The sequence below is a fragment of the Mauremys mutica genome, chromosome 11, assembly GCF_020497125.1.
Source record: "Mauremys mutica isolate MM-2020 ecotype Southern chromosome 11, ASM2049712v1, whole genome shotgun sequence".
Lineage (NCBI taxonomy): Eukaryota > Metazoa > Chordata > Testudines > Geoemydidae > Mauremys > Mauremys mutica.
In genome coordinates this window covers 12948553-12966173 of record NC_059082.1, presented here as the reverse complement: position 1 = coordinate 12966173, position 17621 = coordinate 12948553, and positions in this window count along the sequence as shown.

Sequence of the window (17621 nt, the reverse complement as noted above, 5' to 3'; positions counted from 1 at the left end):
GCTACACTTACAAATTTGCAGCGCTGCAGCAGGGTGTGAAAACACACCCTCTCCAGCGCTGTAAATTGCGGCGCTGCAAAGCGCCAGTGTGGTCAAAGCCCCAGCGCTGGGAGCGCGGCTCCCAGCGCTGTCCGTTATTCCCCACAGGGAGGTGGAGTACGGACAGCGCTGGGAGAGCTCGCTGGCGCTTTGACTACACTTAGCGCTTCAAAGCGCTGCCGCGGCAGCGCTACCGCGGCAGCGCTTTGAAGCGTAAGTGTAGCCAAAGCCTAAGAAACATCAAGCCTCATACTCCAGAACAGAAGATAGTGATGTGTGGGGTGAGGAAAGAATGCTTCCATGTCGTATGAAAAGATACTGAAAAGACCAGATCGTTTACCTCAGAAAGGAGATGAATAAAAGGAGACATAAAAGTACATAAAATAATGAATAGTACAGAGGAGGTAGACTGCAAGCTTCTGCTCTCCCATTCAGTGAAATTAAAAGGTGCCATATACACTACTGATAAAAGGAAACAGTTTTCACACAATGTGCAACTAGACTGTGGAACTCATTGCCACAGGATGACATAAAGGCCATAAACTTAGTGAGATACAAAAAGAGATTGGACGTTCATCTGAATAACTAGAATACCCAGAGTTGTAACACTAATATGTTCTGAAAGAGATATTCCACACAATGCTTTAGGATTTAAATTTAGGATTTGGGTCTGATGTAGGGGACAGATTATCTCACATCTGTCTACTCTGAAGCATCTGCTGCTTGCCACTCTCGGAGTCGGGATACTGGATCAGATGGACCATGGCTCTGATCCATTATGGCAATTCCTATGTTCCTACAGGTGTACACAATTGTCTTAAAGGACTTAGGGCAGGTGAGGTCTTCCCCCAGCAAATATTACATATTTAGCTAATAAGGGAGACAGGATAGCAGATTAGATAGACCAACTGGCTGACAAGGTCCAACAAAACCCACATACAAAATCAATGAGGAAAACTGCTAGACAACATAAAATGACACAGTTTAGATTGGGAAAGTATTCATATTCTACTTTTCTTTTAAGCTTTTAGTTTAATTGCTTTCATCAAACTGAATAACACAGAAGGATAATTCAACTGCAGAGCTCAGGCCAGAAAATGATTCAGCTTCCTATGGCACTTTTCTTTAAGTCTGTAGGATTCACACACTTTGGACTAGACTGGGGAGTACACACAATCCAGCCTATGGTCCCTGCTGGGCATTTTGTCAAAAGCAGGGGCGGGGGGATCTGCTCTTTCATCAAGCAGCTGTAAGACTGGAAGGAGAAGTGGTGGGAAAGTAGAAGACTGGTGTATAAAAGCATCCACCACTGCGTTTCCAGGTCAATTTTTTTGCTTGGCTGCTACTGAAAAAGGCAGGGAAGAGAAGACGCTGCATTATTTGTTTTGTCCTTCCAAAAAATAATTTTTCGGGGAGGGATGGAGATGGGTAGTGCATCACAAACTCCAATGGTAATTGGAATAGTCGATGATTACAGCAATCTAAGGCAGTGGTTCTCAAACTAGGGCCGCCGCTTGTTCAGGGAAAGCCCCTGATGGGCCGCGTCAGTTTGTTTACCTGCTGCAAACTGCGGCCACTGGGAGCTGCGATCGGCCGAACGTGCGGACGCGGCAGATAAACAAACCGGCCCGGCCCGCCAGGGGCTCTCTCTGAACAAGTGGCGGCCCTAGTTTGAGAACCGCTGATCTAAGGCATGCACTCCCTCCTAAGCAGATGGTGAACAATATCAACGATTCCAATTAGACCTCATACCTATACTCATATGAAACTGATATTTTCATGCCTTCTTTAGGATAAAATGACTTACAACAAAACACAGCAGGAAACAAAGACAATTAAAGCCCAACTTTAAGAGGAGTGCATTTGCCACAACTCCTTCTGTCTGCAAGTTCTGTTTTGTAACCAAATTTCAAATATCAACTCTTTTATTCATCTATATGTTTATGTCACCCAGAAAGTCCTCTATCAGAGTATTTTTGCTCACTATTATTTACAATGGATGAGCCCAGTAAGGAATTGATAGACATCTGGATCCTGCAACGAAGGGCACTTTAGAAATCCATACACTTCATGTATCTTTGTGCCCTACAGATTTCAATAGGGGACTGGAGGGAGGGAATGAGTAGGGTCCCCAAGGAATACAAAACTAAGCTCCAATTTACAGACATATTCAAAACATGACCAGATACTTCTCTGCTGTAGCAGAACATGCCTAAGATGCCTCGTCTTCACAGCTTTATATAACACTACAAGAGGCACTTCAGAGGATAAAAAGCATCTCTTACTTACCAGCCAGATATCACAGCCTAAGTCTTATTGTTGACATTTTTACAGAAAAGAAAAACAATATTTATTTTTATGATTATGGAGTACTACATACTACAGCTATTCGGTACGAATTTTGGCTCATAATATAGTACATGAAGGTTGCCATTCCTTCCAGTTTATCACGGAACCCCGCTGGAATAAATCTGTTCCTGCTGGCAGAGCGTCTCAGTGGAATAGTGCTCTCTTTGCTTCTAATAATGTCAGTTCTACCTTGGAACGAGCTTGGAAACTGTGGGAACTCAGGCCACTGAATGCGTTTTGGAGAGGCTTTGTCCATTCCAGGGGTAGGCAACCTATGGCACGGGTGCCGAAGGCGGCACGCAAGCTGATTTTCAGTGACAGTCAGACTGCCCGGGTCCTGGCCACTAGTCTGGGGGGCTCTGCATTTTAATTTAATTTTAAATGAAGCTTCTTAAACATTTTAAAAGCCTTATTTACTTTACATACAACAATAGTTTAGTTATATATTATAGACTTGTAGAAAGAGACCTTCTAAAAACGTTAAAATGTATTACCGGCACATGAAACTTTAAATTAGAGTGAATAAATGAAGATTTGGCACACCATTTCTGAAAGGTTGCCGACCCCTGGTCTATGCCATTTTCATGACCACATATCTCCCCCAACACAGTTACCTTAGCCTTGCCGAAATCACAGCCCCTCAAGGCATTAGAAGTGCATACTTGCTGGTACTGCAGTAAACCCCATCTACTGGGCACAGGACGTACCGGGGGGGGGGGGGGGGGGGGGAATGCCACACAGAAGCATTCAAGATGCTTGGGAGTTTTGAAAGGTCACTGGAGTACTAGAGAGACTAAACTGGGATCTTCCTTCCTCAGTTAAAACTCCTGATGTCACAGGTAACTCAGCAGTTTGTTCCTGAATAAAAAGGACGATCTCAGGTCTCTTGCTAACAGCTCCAAGGAAGGAGATTTTAAACATAAATAAATAAATATAGATTACATTCCATTAAATGAGGGATGCAGGGAATATTTCCTAGCATTCTCAGGGGCCTAACAGCAGAAATGTCTACTAGACTCGGAAGCATGAAAGCCTTCAGAGTTTTCAGCAAAGTAGGTCCCAGTGAAATCAATTAAAAGCAAAACAAAAGGATTTGCAGGATGCACGAATTACAAGAGATTATTTTGTAAAGCAAGAAAGAAATTCCTTCCCATTATGGAATGGTTAATTAATTGATCTACAAAGCCCTTCCACCCAACGCTGGAACTGTAGTTGACTCAGCGAGCTCTTTTGGCTGTTACGCAGCATTAGTGTCTCAAGTTTTTGAAGTTAGCAGTTAGAAAAAAACAAGTACTTCAAAACATGCAAAAACTAATGAATCCCATATGTGGGATGCTGCCCTTATACCATGTTTATAAGAGGATCGGGTTTTGTTAAATGGGTTTATTTAATACAGATGGTAAAGGGGGTGGGGTGAGGGGGAGAGTCAGCAAAAAGATCCAAAAGTTATTGAAAGAAAAACATTTTCTTTCTTAACCAAGGCATTCAGTAACAGGGGAGAAGACAGGATTTAAGCTAAAGTTAGAAATGTTTAAAGAAATACAATATACTTTGGTGTACTTCTGTTTGCAGCTTTTCTGACAGCCTGTGACGTTTTGGCCAACAGCAAAACCTTTTTTAGAGGATTAAAAATATATATTAGGATCCTCCTCCTCCATCCCCTTCCCTCACTGTATCGGGGCTGGGACAACTTAAATGCCTTATGGGAACATCTGCTGGGATAGTCAAACAATTATGGTTTTTTCAATAGCCATTTCGTGCTCTCTCGACTAGGTCAGCTTCAGAGAAATATGGAAAGAAACATTAGTCAGGTCCTTTGCCCAACGCTCACCCCTAACTCCAGCACTAAAGACAGTCCCCATAGGGGGCCTGGTAAAGAAGCCGACAGAGGCCATGCTCCTTGCATTAAAACTAAAAGGGTGATGGCCAGACTATGCTTAAACTGAGAAGCTCCTTTTCCTTTTTCAATTCTTAATCATTGGCATTAGCTCGGAAACCAAGAATATGCAATGCCCAGAGGGATGCCTTCACTGCATGGTTAATACACTTTAATCCAGACTTGTAGCACTCCCTGTTATTCCAGTCCCGGGTGCCACACACGCATTGCTAATGTACCAAAATTCTGACCTGCAGCATCCTCTGATATTCCATACCTGGCCTCCTTACCCCATGTCCCCCTCACAGCTCTGCCAATAACCTCACTTGCAGCCTACCACCCTTCTGCTGTTTCAGTACTGCGACCCCAGACATCTGCCGTAAAAGGAGACACACCAGATATTTAAAAAGCAGACCTGCCAACGGTAGCTAACCCGCCAGACAGCATTACTTACCACTTGGGGAACAGTTATTACTCATCACACTACATACATACATTTCATTTTTGTGCTTTTCTCAGAAACCTAAAGTTCAGTTAAAAATCAACAAGAAACTTAGCTCAGCTACTGGGTATAATAAAGTTTGTCTGTTAGCTTTATTCTCCTAACAGAGAAAGAACCAGAACCAGTTGGGAAGGTTCTTGCATTGTAGTATCAGCAGGTACTTGACGAAGACCTTTTCATTATATTCTTACACAGACAGGGAGAAAAGACAATGCTCAGAAAACACAATGCTCAGAGAATTTTCCTCGCACTCTTCTGGCCTGAATGCAGCTGACTGCTTTTTTCTTTAAAACTCCTTTGTTTTTATGCTATCATGTGTTACTAGAATCTGGCTGGATATCTGTTTATTTGCAGCAACACTTTCCCAAAAGAATGGTAACAAGAAAAGCTAATGCAAACAGAGCTCACTTATCGGAAATAGGCAGAGCCCTGCTCTTGAATGGAGGATAGGTTTAGGAATCTGAGGAGCCATACAGCAAAGAGGCAACCCTGATACCTGGAGCACAATAAAAACTAATACCATGAAGGAGAGGTCAGCCTAGAAAATCCCAAAGGCAAAGTCCAAATTAGAAGCAAGTGAGATGCACTGAGAAGGGCTAGGGTGAGGAGCTGGCCAGAGCATTCTCTAAGTCAGGGGAAGGCAACCTATGGCACGTGTGCCGAAGGCGGCACGCAAGCTGATTTTCAGTGGCACTCACACTGCCTGGGTCCTGGCCACCGGTCTGCAGAGCTCTGCATTTTAATTTAATTTTAAATGAAGCTTCTTAAACATTAAAAAAACCCTTATTTACTTTACATACAACAATAGTTTAGTTATATATTATGGACTTATAGAAAGAGACCTTCTAAAAACATTAAAATGTATTTCCAGCACACAAAACCTTAAATTAGAGTGAATAAATGAAGACTCGGCACACCACTTCTGAAAGGTTGCTGACCCCTGCTCTAAGTGTTGGGTTCCCCACTAATGGGACAGTTATTTAATCAATCTATTTATTTAGATTTATCGCGGAAAGAGAGCAAGAGAAAAAGTGCACACTCTGGGATCCAGATGACTCTGACAATTTTAAAAATACAACACAAAATCCGGCAGCTTTCCCAAAGGATAAGCATTTACCAAAGCTGAGAGCAACCCAACCAACGCACCAACAATATCCCGCCACAACTGCGAACCCCTGTCCTCCCTATCCCCTTCCCCTCAAAAACTTTGGTAGAGAAACGGGACATGCGGAGGGCTCTGAAGCCTGTTTCAGACCGAGGGAACAGTAGGGAGTAAAGTAGTTAATTACAGAGTTAAGGTGCCATTCCTACCAAGAGAGCTCCAGCTTGAGCATCTCTGCTGCCCGCAGCAGCAGTCTGGCATAGGAAGAAAGGAAAGCAGATTCCAGGTCACTTCAGGCTTCGTTCATCTACACCCCCTTAAACCACTCTCACAAACCAACAGGTAGTCAGTGCAGATACAGAGCACAGGTGCTGGTGTGTTACTGCCAAGATATACCACATAATAAGCAGGCTGTAGCATTCTGCACCTGTTTACCTTTCAGGGCTCCAGTTTCAGCACTACATTATTTTTATCCTGTTCTGTTTCCCTCTATCTACTACTGCAGGGATTGAGGACCCAAACCTTGCAACCAATATCTCCACTCAGCATCCACATTTCCAGTGTGTTGCATCATTATTCAGCCATCTCAGCCACCCTAAGGTAGCAGTGGAGTGCTCCAGATGAGAGTCCAAATAGACACTCCAGAGCCAACTGTAAGCACGGGGTCTCTCTTACCAAAAAAATCTACTGCTTCCACTGCCCTCAGTCCCCCAAAATATAATCTGTCCCATAAAACCCAACTCCACTCAGCCTCTGGGGTCTCTCACTCCACAAGGGACTCACTCCTTTCTGGTCATCCCCAAAGAGACAGCACTCTCACCTCACAATTAACAGGTCTCTCAACCTCTCACACAGGAAGAGGCATCAACCCAACTCAAGCCAATCCCCTGTTACTGAGGATGGAAAGTTGGTCTGATGCCCAACTAAGAGTCCTGCCAAATAAAGAGAAGCACAATATTTGTTCCACCTTGATCCCAGGGAACCTAATATTAACAACCCTTCCCATTAAAAGACATCTTTCCATTAAAACAAGCTCCTGTTTGGCAAGAAGTTATTCCAGTTCCCCTGTGGCAACCATGACCAGTCCCTTTGGCTGCACCTCTGTGAGTGAAGTGGTGGAAAATTTCCCTTTGCCAAATATCAGAGAATGCTCAAGCACAACTGTGAGGCAAACAGCTTTGTCCTCCTCCTTCTGGGCATGCAGGTGTTCATCCTGCAATCACAGGGGAAGAAATGCAAGGTCAAAAAGAAAAAAGAAAAGGAGGGAAGGGGGGAAAATGACTGAGAAATACTGACGAATCTGACAAAGTGAGTATTCACCCACGAAAGCTTATGCTCCAATACCTCTGTAAGGGTATGTCTATACTACCCGCCACATCAGCAGGTAGTGTTCGATATATCGGGGATTGATTTATCGCGTCTCCTCTGGATGCGATAAATCAATCCCCGAATCGATGCCCGTACTCCACCTCGGCAGGAGGAGTAAGCGGAGTCGATGGGGGAGCTGCAGCAGTTGACTCGCTGCCATGAGGATGACCAGGTAAGTCGACCTAAGATACTTCGACTTCAGCTACGCGACTAGCGTAGCTGAAGTTGCGTATATAAGTTTGAACCCCACCCCACTAGTGTAGCCCAGGCCTTCGTCTATAAGGTGCCACAGGACTCTGTCACTTTTTACAGATCCAGACTAACACGGCTACCCCTCTGATACTTGAGAAATACTGGTCAGTGATGACAACAGACCCCAGCTGTCCACATTCATCAATGTTTCTGTGCTTGATAAGCAACGCTGAGAACTGTGCTGCAGCATTTGGAAGAGATCGTAGAGATTGCTAAGCTCCTGGGTGTCAGATCTCAGACTGAAAATGGAAACAAGAGTTTTATCGCCCACCTTTCTACAATTGTATTATATGCCAATCTGCAATAGCAATATTCCTCCTAACTGCTTTTCGGTATTCTCTGTAATGTGCCCAGCTGCGTGTGGAGGCTGAGCTAAAAGTTGAATGTGAAATAAATTAGAATTTGGGCTCTCGCTCTAATTTACGGAGGCAAGTACAATCTCAGACAGAAGAAAAACAAGTTACCATGCTTGATATTGAGCAGGCTCAAAACCAGGTCTTAGAGCTAATGAGTTAGAAAGGGCAGGGCTTCGCTTTCTTGCTTCTTATCTCACCAACAAAGATATGCAGTAATGGAAAGGGGAATACACAATATTGTGTATGTAACGAAATGCTGGTGGGGACACAAACAGATCATTGTCACAACACTGGTAAAAGAAACTCTATTACTGTACTACCAGAAAGACACACAGAAAGGCACTCTCTGCAGGAAAGGGAAGCACGTGACACTTGAAGAAAGTAACAAGCACATACAAAATGCACAGAGGCACCTTTCTGCATCCCTGTATAAAAGGGACGAGGAAGACTTCCAAGAGAAAGCCTTTCCTTAAGGTGATTCATGCTAAACCATGACGATTTGCTTCAGGCTTAATTTTGCAGTTACTGCAAGAACTTGCCCAGAGAGTTGTTCCTATACAACATAATAATAATACCCACAGAGCAAGCAAAACAAAAAGTCCTCCCAAGAACGTTCTTCTTCCCCCCAAAAAGCAACACTGGTTCTGCATCTATTCTATATACAGTAAATTGTTTGGGACAAGAACTGCCATCACTTCTGTTTTATACAGCATTGAGCACACTGTGGGCATTTAAATGATAAGCAGGAAGAGGAGAGAACAGCTAAATTCACTGGTGATTCAAAAGAGAGGTTTCTGGGCTCATTTAGAACTAGAAATCCCATTATAATGCCAAATTTGTTTTTCATTAAATACATGTACATACAAAACAGATTAAAAAAACCCAAGCAAGCTGAGAGGAGAGGGAAATAAGACGACAAGAACCACAAGCAGGCTAGTTCCAATGCAACATCTCTCGCTATCCCACCGCTGCTATGATGTACTTCACTAAACCACTGCAAAAATGAGTCATATATCTGGTTACAGGCTCCATGGTGGGTTTATTCCAAAACAGCAGGCCAAACACAAACCACAGGAACAACAACAAACTGGTGAAGGCAACGTCCGAAGTGGTGGTAAAAAGAAACACTGTTCTGGTGTCCCACTCATACTTCTGGGTTCTCCTTCAATAGAAAAGTCAGTATCATCCCCTGCATTTTAGAAGCATCTGCATCTGAAGATGTGAACTGGCTTTTGGTACAAATGAGGGTGAATACAGAAATTCTACAAAAAGCTCAGAAGTCCCGACGGTCAGGGCCAGTGTAACCACTAGGCGAACTAGGTGGCCGCCTAGGGCACCAAGATTTGGGGGTACCAAAAAGCAGTGCCCCCCCAATTTTTTTTTACACTACAGTGGAGTCACATCTTACGCGGGGGTTAGGTTCTCAGGTCAGCGCGTAAGAGGAAAATCGTGTATAGTGAAAATTACCATAAAGTACAGTATTCACAGTATACACTAGAACAGGGGTCCTCAACTGGGACACTGGCTGTCAGGAGCCAGCGGACGGATGCAGGTCGAGGGACGTATTGACCGCCGCTTCCAGCAGCTCCCATTGGCCTGGAGCAGCGAACTGCAGCCAGTGGGAGCCACGATCAGCCGCACCTGCGGACGCGGCAGGTAAACAAACCGGCCTGGCCTGCCAGGGGCTTTCCCTACACAAGCAGCATCCCAAGTTTGGGAAACACTGCTTTATGGTACTGTTCCTCTGACTGATTTCCAGGAATCCTGTGATCTGAACTTGGACATTATTATATTCAACTGAGGATTACTGGGATGTAGGCATGAAGGAAATCTCAACTATGACATCACAGACAAAATGTGGGAAGAAAAAAAAAAAAGTACTGTGAAAGCCTTCCTGCCGCCGAGTTACAAAAAAGAAAAAGTTCTGGTAATACTTGTTCAGGATAGTCTCAGGCTAGTAACTTATTTTAGTTTCCTTGCATTCTATAGTTATTCTAACTCTAGAAAGTGCACACTATGGAATATGCTGCTTTGGTAATCCAAAGGCAAACATCTGAGCTGAGGGGATAGTATGATGAGATTTCCTATAATGGGATGTGGCCCAATGGTGACCGCCAGTAGCAAAACTCCCCAGCTGATGGAGATGGGACATGGGGAGGGCTCTGAGTTACTACAGAGAATTCTTTCCCAGGTATCTGCCTTGGGAGTCCTGCCCACATGCTCATGGTCTAACTGATCGCCAGATTTGGGGTTGGGAAGGAATTTTCCACTGGGTCCATTTGGCAGAGACACTGGGGTTTTTTGCCTTCCTCTGCAGCACAGGGCACTGGTCACCTGCAGGTTTAAACTAGTAAATGGTGGATTCTTTGTAACTTGAAATCTTTAAACCATGATTCGAGGACTTCAGTAACTCAGCCAGAGGTCAGGGGTGTATTTCAGGAGTGGGTGAGGTTCTGTGGCCTGCTATGTGCAGGAGGTCAGACTAGATGATCACAATGGTCCCTTCTGACCTTAAAGTCTATTTGGAGATGCACAGGCTTTTCACTGGGCGGGGAGGGACGGAAAAGAGAGGGAACTGCATATCCTCAGGCAACGTTAACAGTGAAAATCACCTTTGTGAGGGGAAAACTGAAATCAGAACATACTTACCATTTAAAGCTAACAAACATAAAAGGGAATGACCCTACTCAGACCCTATGCCACCAGCACGCCCAGCTATCTCCGTGACACCACTGATTTCCTGAGGAAACTACAATGCATTGGTGAACTTCCAGAAAACACCATCCTGGCCACCATGGATGTAGAGGCTCTCTACACCAACATCCCACACGCTGATGGAATACAAGCTGTCAGGAACAGTATCCCTGATGATGCCACAGCACAACTGGTTGCTGAGCTCTGTGCCTTTATCCTCAGACACAACTATTTCAAATTTGATGACAATATATATCTCCAGATCAGTGGCACCGCTATGGGCACCCGCATGGCCCCACAATATGCCAATATTTTTATGGCTGACCTGGAACAACGCTTCCTCAGCTCCCGTCCACTCACGCCCCTTCTCTACCTACGCTACATTGATGACATCTTCATCATCTGGACCCATGGGAAGGAGACTCTGGAAAAATTCCACCACGATTTCAACAGCTTCCACCCCACCATCAACCTCAGCCTGGACCAATCTACACGGGAGGTCCACTTCCTAGACACTACGGTGCAAATAATTGATGGTCACATTAACACCACCCTATACCGAAAACCTACCGACCGCTATGCCTACCTTCATGCCTCCAGCTTCCATCCCGGGCACACCACAAGATCCATTGTCTACAGCCAAGCACTGAGGTACAACCGCATCTGCTCTAACCCCACAGACAGAGACCAACACCTACAAAATCTCCACCAAGCATTCTCAAAACTACAGTACCCGCACGAGGAAATAAGGAGACAGATCAACAGAGCCAGACGTGTACCCAGAAGCCTCCTACTGCAAGACAAACCCAAGAAAGAAACCAACAGGACTCCACTGGCCATCACATACAGTCCCCAGCTCAAACCCCTCCAGCGCATCATCAGGGATCTACAACCCATCCTGGAGAATGATCCCACACTTTCACAGGCCTTGGGTGGCAGGCCAGTCCTCGCCCACAGACAACCTGCCAACCTGAAGCATATTCTCACCAGTAACTGCACACCGCACCATAGTAACTCTAGCTCAGGAACCAACCCATGCAACAAACCTCGATGCCAACTCTGCCCACATATCTACACCAGCAACACCATCACAGGACCTAACCAGATCAGCCACACCATCACTGGTTCATTCACCTGCACGTCCACCAATGTAATATATGCCATCATATGCCAGCAGTGCCCCTCTGCTATGTACATCGGCCAAACTGGACAGTCTCTAAGGAAAAGGATAAATGGACACAAATCAGATATTAGGAATGGCAATATACAAAAACCTGTAGGAGAACACTTCAACCTCCCTGGCCACACAATAGCAGATCTTAAGGTGGCCATCCTGCAGCAAAAAAACTTCAGGACCAGACTTCAAAGAGAAACTGCTGAGCTCCAGTTCATCTGCAAATTTGACACCATCAGCTCAGGATTAAACAAAGACTGTGAATGGCTTGCCAATTACAGAACCAGTTTCTCCTCCCTTGGTTTTCACACCTCAACTGCTAGAACAGGGCCCCATCCTCCCTGATTGATCTAACCTCGTTATCTCTAGCTTGCTTCTTGCTTGCATATATAAACCTGCCCCTGGAAATTTCCACCACTTGCATCCGAAGAAGTGGGTATTCACCCACGAAAGCTCATGCTGCAAAACGTCTGTTAGTCTATAAGGTGCCACAGGATTCTTTGTTGCTTTTACAGATCCAGACTAACACGGCTACCCCTCTGATAAAAGGGAATGTTATTCAGTAAAACACAGATTAAAAGTGAGAAGTAAAAAAAAAAAAAAGTTTGACCATATGACATAATTTCCCCTCAGACCACAGGAGCCTGTGCTCTGTGAATGACCCAGCTAGAGACAGGATACTAGTGGGTGTGAGAAAGGTCTGTGACAATGACTGGACTAAAGGTCTGGCCCAGTGTGTCACCCTTACTAGAGTAAGCAGAACACATGGTAATGGAAACACTGATACAACATCCCATTTTTGGCTCATTTCTGCCACTCCATTCCTCTCCTTGTCAGCTCTGGAAGGGTGGAGGAGATTGATCCTCGTTGCATCACTCACAGAAAAGCAACGTGGTCTTCAAGAACTGCAAGTTATTTCAGCGGGATCGTCTCTCCTGCATGGCTTCCTTCCACATTTATAACCGTTACAAATGCAGTAAAACATTTTAAAAAGGCAAATGGCACAAAGAATTGAATAGGCAGAGACCATAGGGCCACCTACAGTTAAGGTTCTCAGTTGCTTATAACTGCCAAACTTCAGCCATTCAATTGAAATTTTCCACACTACACAATCACTGAATGAGGCGGGGTCGAATAGAAAATGTACTATGCAGTCATGCAATTAAAGATGAACAAGAAGGCTGAATTAGGATTGTACAGACGACCCTTAATTTTGGCATTTCCTAACTTTTATGTCCTTGACTTTGCAACCTTAACATTATTTTAATGTCTCTTTTTGTTTGTTAAAGTAATTTCCTAATTACAAAAATATAAAACAGAAATTCTATCACATGCTCCCCTCCCAGTCTTGTGTCCTCCCTCAGCTCCTGACCCTCTCTGCTCCCCTCATCCTCCAACTCTTGTCTCCCATCCTCCATGACTCCTTCAGGGAGGTAAGGACCCTTCTACCTCCCAATTCCTCACTCCTCTATATTCTGAAAGCAGAAGGCAGTTTTCTAATGCTCAGTTCCAGTGCTGGGTGCCACACTAGCCCCAGGCTTCCAGAAGGGGCAGGTATAGGGAAAGTTTATTCAACCCTTGCCATCCAGGTTGAAGCATGCTCAGTACAGTCAGAATCTTTGGAGAATTTAGCTGCAAAACTAACTTTCTACTGAACATGTTCAAACTGAGATTTTTTGGAGTCATATCTTGGCCAAATTTGGACAGATTTTCAGAGGAACATCAAAAGGCACAACCCTGACACCAGGGTGACCCCCCTGCCAAATTTCAATTCCCTGCTCCAAAGCATGGGGGCACTAGAGTTCCTCAATTAAATGGTTGTAAGCATTTTTTTAACTTGGTCAAAAAGTACTTTTCCGTAATTTCAGAAACATATGAATCATTTAAACTAAAACCTCCCCCCAAAAATTCAGATTGAGGCTGACACCGGGCATGGAAAATTCCAGCCTGAATGGTTACTGTCTGTCAAACTTGTCAGCAATTCTGAACAAGACTCTATGGCCTAGGGTTAGCACCTCAGCTTTGGATGCCAGTGGTCCTGGGTTCAAATACTGGTCATGCCCTGTCCCTGAGATGTCCGTAAAAATCAGTAGAAGCGTGCCCACTCATGCTTATGATTTAGTTGGGGATTGGTTCCGCGTTGAGCAGGGGGTTGGACTAGATGACCGCCTGAGGTCCCTTCCAACCCTGATATTCTGAGGTCTTATGATGGGAAGTAGTGGGCAACCTTAACTTTAGATATCGCTACCAGGAATGCCTGTAATTAGCTACAACTTTAACATAATCTTTGTCTTCACTGCCCATGATATATTCTGGGCTTTGCTCATTTACATCATTCCAAATGTCTTGGTCAACATTTTAAGTGGAGACTATAACACTCTTCTGCTGTTCTATTAGGACGGTGCCCAGTTTTGAAAAGGCACTGGCTGTCGTCAGGCTGTCCGATAAAATACTACTATGGCTGCTACCGTTGCTTCAGAGTCACCTATTGTGATATTCACTACACAGTATGAGTCACTGGTGCAGCTACCCCTGAATGGATCCTTCATTGTGAGGAGCCACAATGACACATAATATTGCCAGGATAATAAAATCATGACCATAATCTTCAAAAGCGACTAATGATTTTGAGCACATCAATTATTGGATAGCTAATGTGAGATGCCTCAAAAGGGGCCTGACTTTTAGAAAGTGTTAAGAGCCCACCCACCCTCTCAAAATCAGGTCCCTTTAAAATGTGTCAAGTTGGACCCCCCCAAAATTAAGGTGCTCAAAATCATTAGTCACTTTTGGAAAATCTTTATTCTATTTTCTCATTTCCCTGTGGGGCAGTGGTTCAGGCATCCCAGTGGCAGAGCTACCAGTGTCCTGAGGGTCTAAAAGGTGCCCCTGTCCTGAAAGCTACATGAAATAATAAAAATAATGCTACTGAAAAAGCCAACAGGTTTATTTCTTTATTAAGACGAGGTAAGTATATAGCTTTGAGCTCAGGGCTTGTGGATAAATAAAAGAGAAATGGTTTCAAATATAATGCTTTAAAATGCAGTTTTAAATTTAAAACTGCATTTTAAAGCAATACACTTATGTTGCTAATTGTTTTGGATCTTAAAAGAATTTTGGTTTTGTGTTTTTTGGGTGCATACGTCTCTCACATAAGTAACCCTAAGCATATATGCAAATATTAGGTTTAGTAATTCAATTCCATTTCTTCTAAGTGCTGTAGTTGAATTTAAGTTCTAACAACCTCAAATGTGGGAGATTAAGCTGGAAAGAAAGTTAAACAACAATTTATTATTATTAATAATTTGTACTGCAGTCGCGCCCAGGAGACAGGTCATAGACCAGAACTCTGTTATGCCAGGCACTGTGCAAACACAGAACAAAAAGGCTTATGGAAGGGTATATAAGCAGCATTATCTAGTATATTCTAGTCAAGCATCTACTGCATCCGTCACCATGGTACCTGAGCACCTACCAGTGAAGTAAATGATGTGGCTAGCACCTGCCATTTGTGTTTCCTTATTGCAGAAGTGGACATGTGGAAAAGTGCAAACAGCTTACTTAGTTTCGCTTCCCTCCACGCAAAGATCATTACAAATTCCACTTTTACCAGCAACGTTCTTTTTGTTGAAAATACACAGGCCTTGAAAACCTTCCCTCCTTTAAAGGGAGGGTGCATAACACTCAACAATATATGATAAATAAACAAAATAAGCAAAAAGGACAACTCCTAGTGAACCATCTCTGTGTCCTCATTGGCCAGCTACCCACTGTTACCCTGGACACTCAAAAAACAGCAAGAAGCAAGAAAGGCAGTTTCTTCCATTGTGTCATTGCTACACAAAGCGATTCAAGGAATAAAACAGCTGCAATTTATTTCTGGGGCCAACACAAGGGGAAATGTACGTCAGAAAGCAGTAATTTGACCCCCTCCCCCACAGCTACAAGGTTCCATTTCTAAATACAAACATAACGTCAGGCTCATTTAACTCTTCAAAAAGTAGAGACTTAATAAAGATTTAAGGCTGTCAGAGCACAAAGAATCTGACATCCCGTCAGTTGACTGAAACTAAGTCAAGTCTGCTAAGCTTGAATATAACCATGTATTGAAGCTAGGACAGGTTTCCCATCAGTATGGCTCGACCCCTGGATGAAGAGTCTAGAGTCATTCAGTTTTAGAAGTGAAAGTTTAACATGAATTTATCATATCCTGCTATTGTCCCCAATTCCAGTTATGTTCCCCAAAGAAAATACAAAAGGAGGCACACAGTTTATAGTACATACTGATAAATGCATGAAGAACATAAGAACGGCCCTACTGGGTCAGACCAAAGGTCCATCTAGCCCAGTATCCTGTCTTCGGACAGTGGCCAATGCCAGGTGCCTCAGAGGGAATGAACAGAACAGGTAATCATCAAGTGATCCATCCCTTGTCGCTCATTCCCAACTTCTGGCAAACAGAGGCTAGAGACAAAATTCCTGCCCATCCTGGCTAATAGCCATTGATGGACCTATCCTCCATGAATTTATCTAGTTCTTGTTTGAACCCTGTTATGGTTTTGGCCTTCACAACATCCTCTGGCAAGGAGTTCCACAGATTGACTGTGCACTGTGTGAAGAAATACTTCCTTTGATTTGTTTTAAATGTACTGCCTATTAATTTCGTTTGGTGGCCCCTAGTTCTTTGAACAAGTTGGGAAATTCTTGCTACAAAATTGGACCTAAAACTGAACAAATATAATTTCTAAGGAAGCAGTTTTAGGACATTTGAGAAATTCCCACTTTAAAAGCCCACTTTAATTGGAGAAACCTGAAGAGCAAACAATTTCATCTCCAAATAATTATTGGATGGCAAAGAGCAGCACTGAACAGGTACTTTGGAACACCCAGCCCCACCATTGTGACAGTAAAGAAGATCTTCCTAGGTCGTGTTTAACAGTATTTATGACAACTGTAGCTATTTATAGCAATGAACTCAAACACAGTGTGTGGTTCTGTGTACAGAGAAGCCAAATCCAAATGTTGATTGTTAAATTCAGAAGCTTCCACTCAGAACTACCTTCTTATGTACTCTTTTCCTGTTATATTCTTAATGTTTGCTACCCTCAAAGCCACCCTTTTCCTAAATCCTTTTCAGCTGCAGCCTTTCCATCACATGCACAAGATCCATAGTCAAGGAAAGTATTCTGGGACAGGATAGGTAACTGTACAGATAATGCTCAAGCGAGTAGAAATGCTGTGCACCAGCTATCCAATTACTCCTCTGGCTAGAAGACTAAACCATAAGAGGTATACAGAATTCTCCCCACCCCCATGTTCACATGTGTCATGCAACAGGCTCAGGACAATGAAGCTTCTCTCTTTTAGGAGACAAGGGTCAATGCTTTCTGCTCTCCGCACAAGTTTATTTCTGAATTATAAATATGCAAATACTGTACTACCATGCAAATTTCAGATGTGAAAAATGTGGTTACTTTCACTTCGCTTCCCAACAACATCAATAAAGAATCTTTGATAAACAAAACCCATGAGTAGGTGCAAACAATAAAATAGTCCCTATTTGGCACTAACTAAGAAACCATTTTTACTAACCACCAAATGGCCCAGTAATGAGAAGGCAGCGGGCACCTGAAAAATCCCTGGCTATATGAAATTAACACTACATACAACAGTAGCAGAGAACAGAGAGAGCAGCACATCTCTATTTTGTGATTCTCCTCCCCCTCCCATCCCCAGCCTAAACCTAGCCACTAGCTAAACCTACATGTGTGAATTAAACTCTATTTATAAATCTTCAGCTGTTTTTTTTTTTAAATGGCCTTAATATAGTACAGTTGCTATGTTGTTTTTGTTGAACTTAGCAACAGGAAACTGTGTCACTCCTTCTGCAGCAAACTTTCCATTCTCTT